This window comes from Camellia sinensis, chromosome 5, assembly GCF_055761805.1.
Source record: "Camellia sinensis isolate YWXY chromosome 5, ASM5576180v1, whole genome shotgun sequence".
Classification (NCBI taxonomy): Eukaryota; Viridiplantae; Streptophyta; class Magnoliopsida; order Ericales; family Theaceae; genus Camellia; species Camellia sinensis.
Genome location: NC_138965.1, coordinates 62,314,563 through 62,320,830, shown reverse-complemented (window position 1 = coordinate 62,320,830; position 6,268 = coordinate 62,314,563).

Below are 6,268 nucleotides of genomic sequence, written 5' to 3'. Positions count from 1 at the left end.
GTAATTGTGTTGCCAAAAGTTTACTTTTGTCCACTCATATTGTGTTGCTAAAAGTGTATTTTTTGCCAATGCTAATTTGTCGTTGCCAAAAGTGAAGTTTTATCGACAAACAAATCGTAGGCAAATGACAACATTTACCGACGTAAATGTGTTGCCAAAAGTTTACTTTTGCCGACGCATGTTTTGTTGCTAAAAGTATATGTAGACATCCCCGAACGCCCCGGGAGGAACGAGCTCCCGTTCCGTTCATTTGGGGTCACTACAGCTCAGGACTCTCAAATTTGTCACGGTTCTAAGTCTGAACCAAAGAGTCCAAATCCGGCAAATCGTTTTGAGAAAACAAATTTTTGAAAGAAGTGCCAAACATGGACTGCTTTGCCAGATACAAAGTCGCCACCTAAATATTTTATTTTTGAGAAATTTAGGAAACCCTGACTCGTTGCCTAAGGCCACGTGTCCGTCATCACCAAAGTTGCCTCGGCTCAGGAACTTGGATACGATTGGGGAAGGTCACTTCGTGAGCACCCCCGCTCACCCAATCAAAGATCGGCCTCTACTAATCATGATATCTATTTTTGAAAACTTTGTGTGTTCTTATTCCGGTTATTTAGCCTAGGTTACTATGTGATGCGCACAGTATACAAATATAGACTGGATCGCCTGAATTGGAACAAAACATTTCATGTTCATTTATTTGAAAGATGGTTTGTTACTCGCAAGTAGGCTTAAAATGCAGATTTTGCCACCCGCAGGTGGGCTTAGGAAAAGATGGTTTTGCCACTATCTAGTGGGCTTAAAACAAACATTTGATGATTTGTTCCAATCCAAATAACCCAACCTTCACCCACAGGCATTCAGGCAGTTATATCACATAAGCAATTAGCCTCATGGTAAGCATGCTATTCATGGCATTCACTCACACGCATGCAAGGATGCTGAAGCATAAAACTTACCGAGTACTCCAAGCCAAAACAGACATTCATTAGAAATCTATGCATGAATCCTAAGTATACAGAAATGCCTAATGCAACACATGCAAAATGCAACTATAGCAGGCTCGGCTATTCTAAACATGGCATATGAGATGCAACAGCTAACATGTATTCAATTTGGAATTGAAAGTACAATGTAGTTAGTATGATGCGCCGAGCCCGGTGCATGCAAAACAGATGAATGAAGGCAAACATGCTATCATACTGTATGCTAATTGAAATATGCCTTACTCTAACCATCAAAAGCGGATAAATAAAAGGGAGAAAGACGTGGGGTTGGAAGATATACAACACACACACGCACACTTATTACAGTTGTGCCCTCGCGCAGAGGGTCCGAATAAATATACAGTCCCGAGTAAAAGAATATTACAGTCCAAATATTGTACAAATTCCTAATTAATTAACAAATTAATTAAGAAAACTGTAAACTGGCATGCAAGCCAGGGACTGCCTTGACTCCGCTCCGGATTGATGAATGATGCATGCCCGGGTTGCCTTTGCGCGGAAATCCATGACGATGCCCCAATTAGCCTCTTTTTACACCTTTTCTTGAAATGCGTGCCAAGCTCCAAAAGGTCGCTAATTCTTCATTTTGCTGCAACAGAGAGCAAGATGGGGGCATGGCAATGTATTTTCACAAATGTATGCATGCCTCGATCCTCGTGCCACCAATCACGCATATCGATGCATGCTGGCCGAGGAGTCGAATTGTGCAATTCAATATAGAATGAATGCATGTATAAACACAACAAAACCTAACTCCATCATGGATGATCCGAAGTGTCGGTGACTGGGGAATTGAGACGCGTTCCGTCACTCGGAGTACGAAACGCACCTCATTTCCCGCGCCCGGGCTAACTCCTATTCCGAACGCAATGCGATATGCATGACATGCATGAATGAAACTAAGATACAGCCTAGTATGCACTATGTTGTGAAAATGAGATGCCTCGAGATGCGTGCACACGGGCACGCAAACCGAGGCAATGGCATATGCAATGCAATATGGCTAAAATGGCATATAGAATGCAACATGGACTTATACTAACATGAGAGAGCCTCAGCCACACTCACATAAGAGGCCGATGGATGAAAATGAAGCGCCTCGAAATGCGTGCACACGGGCACGCAAATCGAGGCAATGGCATATGCAATGCAATGGCATGGAAAATGATATGCAAACATGCTAATGGAATTTCAGCACTGAAATGTGGGGGAAAACAGCCCTGAAATGAGGCGAAAGTACACCCGATGCATGGAATAGTCCCGAAACATGAATTTTGGCACCCGAAATGGCCTATAGCTATACCAAACATGCACAATATGGACATGCAATGAATAGACAGTAGCAAGGCAGCCCCAAAATAAGCATTTTTCCAGTTCAAATCATGGCCAAACAGCAAACATAAATAGGGCAAAACTAGTATGCAAAAATGGCCCTAAATATGAGGTTATGAAGCAACTCACAGCTGCTGACCCCAAACAAGTTAGGCCCTTCAACAACATTGAAGAGGGGCCCAAAATAAGCCACTTTAAAGAACTATAAAAACCCCAAAAACAAACATAGATATGGCTAAGCTCTTATGCAAGAAAATGGGCCAAAAGGTGGCCAAAGAAGCAAGTGGTAGATACAAAGCCCAAACTGAAAAATGCCCTTCTACAACACTGAAGAGGGACCAAAAATATGCATATTTACAGAACTGTAAAAACCCCAAAAACAAACATAGATATGGCTAAGCTCTTATGCAACAAAATGGGCCAAACCGTGGCCAAAGAAGCAAGTATACAAAACATTCATAAAAAAGCCAAAGACCCTTAATGAAACATGACAAGGGGGTCAAAATATGGCTATTTTTAGTTCGGACCAAAGTCCAAAAACAGCAACATCAGGGGCTGCCAAGGCATGCAAAAATGGGACCCAAAAGAGAATATAAAGGCAAGCATAGCATGGAGGTCCCAAACAGTGTTGAGCCCTTCTTCAATGTTGAATAGGGACTCAAGATAAGCCTATTTAAAGTTTGCATCATGCTCCAAAACAGATCACATATAGGCCAAAAATATCATGCAAGAATGATGGTATATAAAGGGGTATTGAGGCAAGTGCCAAAAAGAAAACTCAAACAGAGAAAAATCCTTAATGAAAGGTGAAAATAAGCTCAAAAAATGACCACTTTCAGTTATGGCCGGAGCTCAAAGCAAAAAGAAAGAGAGACTAAGAAATGTTGCAAAAAATGAGCTAAAAAGAAGGAAATGGCAACTCACCCTTGTAGACCAATCTTTGGTTGCTTCTTGGACCAAGTTGCAGCACCTTTAGCCTCTGAGAAGCCCTCCTTGCTGCTGGAAATGGAGTGGTGGTGGTGGTGTTAGGTGGTAGTGAAGAAAAGGGGATGAAACTTGGGTGTTTTAGGGTAGAAATGAGAGAAGGAGAGGGGATATAATGCAAGAGGCTTAATGGATTTTTTTGTAACCCTAAAATCTGAAGGGGAGGGGCTGTATATATAAGAAAAAGGGGTGGAAAAGAGGGGGGAAAAAAAGGGGCGGGAAAACAAATCAAGTTTCCCCCCAAAATGGCCAAACCCTCGGACATGGGTGTAGTGTAAAAACAAATACATGGCTGGAATGCACTCACAGGGGCAAAAATGGCCGGCCAGTTTAAAAGGGGGGAAAAAGTCATCCACCAGGTAAGTGGCCGGCCGGTCAGAAAAAGTGGCCGGCCGGCCAGGTTAAAAGGGAAAAAGTGGCCGGCCACCTCCTAGGATGAAGCCCCAGAAGTTAGCTTTCCAATGGCGCAAACCTTGCATTCAAATTCCTCCTGTAGAAAAAGTTATGCCCTTTTCCGTGAAGCCGCGCAGATTCGGTCCAACCGAACTTCAACCAACCACATCTCCCCCCCCCCGGACTTGGACTTAGGAGATTCTTGAGTGCAAAATGAAGCCCCGGAAGTAAGATTTCCAATGGTGGTGGCCTCATATCTTAATTCCTCTAGTGCAAAGAGTTACGCCCGTTTCGGTGAAGCCGCGCAGATTTTTCTCCTTCCCGGATTCATGCTGAACCACTTTTGACCAAAAAGAAGTTGGCTTTTCAGCAAAATTGCTGGCCTCCCACCCTCCTACAAGCTTTCTAACAGTGAAAATAAGGTCTCCACCAAAAATGAGCCCAAACCGATGCAAAATGAAGGTTCGGGGGCCGAAACGCGCAGCCCGAGGCCCCGAAAATTGACTGTTAGGCACCGAAAGTGGTGTTCGACCATGAAGTCGGTCTCTCAGACCTCAGTGTCCCTCAAAAGGGAGCAAATTGGATGCACGTCAAAAACCGAAGCAAATGGAGGTGGTTGAGCGGCCCCGAACCGAGGCACATGGCCAACGGCTCCGAAAAACCGGGAATTGGGCTCCGAAATGGGCAAAATGGCCTATAGCCACAAAATGTAGCCCACGGCCACTGAGAGATGGTCTACGGGACCTCTACCTCCCCTCAGGAAAAGAAACAGAGAAAACTGAGCCTAGTTCGCAAACCGAGGCAAGGCACAGAAGAGGGTTCGGAAGTCCGGAGGCAGGGCTCACGGCCGCGACTCTGAGACTTCTAAATGAGCATAATATGTAGTATCACCGAGTGCTCAACTGGTGATGTCTAAGTCTTAAGGTCGGTCAAAAATGGGGTGTCTACAGTATATTTTTTGCCCATGCAAATTTGTGTCGCGAAAAGTGCCACGCAATCATCATATTTGAATGACTTTTACCGACGCAAGGTAAATTGCCGACGATCGATAAAGGCTTTTATCAACGACTATGTTCGTCGCTAAAGGCATTACTTTTACCAACGCAATGATAATTTCATCGGCAAAAACTTTTGCCGACTCACTTTTGCCTACGAGTTGCCACCGTAGCTTTGTGTGTCGACAAAACTCTTTGCCGACGAATTTTCCCTTTTAGTTGTGTTGCGAAAAATGCAATTTCTTGTGGTGTAGTATTAAGGAAAACCAAAACTGTAGGTTCTATCGCATGATAAGGAACTTTGAAGTGGATATTTCACTTAAGAAGATGAAATCGAATAAGGCTTTAGGACCCGATGATATCCCTATTAAAGTTTAGAAGTGTTTGGGTAAGGAGGGGGTTTCTTGGTTGACTAAGTTGTTTAGCAAGATTTTGTTGACTAGGAACATGCTAGATGAGTGGAGAAAAAGTATTTTAGTGCCAATCTATGAGAATAAAAAAGATGTCCAGAATTGCAACAACTATAGAGGAATCAAGCTAATGTGTCATATAATGAAAGTATGGGAGAGGGTGATAAAACATTAATTGCAAGATATAATAGAGGTGTTAGAGAATCAATTTGGGTTATGCTTAGTAGGTCAACAATGAAAGCGATCTATCTTTCGAGAAGAGTAATAGAAAATTACAGAGAAAATAAAAGAGACATTCATATGGTGTTTATTGATCTTGAAAAATTATATGATAGAGTGCCTTGGAATATAATCCGATGGGTGTTAGAGAAGAAATGGGTGATAAAAGGTTATATTGATGTGATTAGGGACATGTATGAATGGGTGGTCACCACTATTAAATCGCCTGCTGGAGAGACAAATGAATTTCTAATTACTAAGAATCTACCTTAAGTCCTTATCTTTTTGCTTTAGTTATGGATGAGTTGACGAGAATTATTCAAAATGATGTGCCATGGTGTATGCTTTTTGCAGATGATATTGTGTTAATGTATAAGACTAGAGAAAGAGTTAACATAAAGTTAGAGATTTGGAGAGAAGCACTTGAATCTAAAGGATTTCAGATAAACAGAACTAAGACAGAATACATGGAGTGTAAATTTAGTAACAATAGTAATGGAAGCAGAGGAGAAGTGAAGATTGAAAACCAAGAACTACCTAAGAGTGAACATTTTCGCTATTTAGGGTCGATTATCACAACGGCATGGGAGATTGATGCGGATGTGGTCCATGGAATTAAGGTAGGGTAGCTTAAGTGGAGAAGTGCGTCTGGGGTACTATGCAATAAATGAGCATCCACTAGACTAAAAGAAAAGTTCTATAAAATGGTTATTAGACCATCGATGTTGTATGGGATGGAGCGTTGGGCAACCAAGAAATAACATATAGATAAGATGAGCGTTGCTAAGATGAGGATGCTAAGGTGGATGTGTGACAAGACTAGAAAAGACAGAATTAGGAATGAGTATATTTAGGAATGGGTAGAAGTAGCACCGATAGAAGATAAGTTGAGATAGAATAGATTGAGATGGTTTGGTCATATTCAATGGAGACC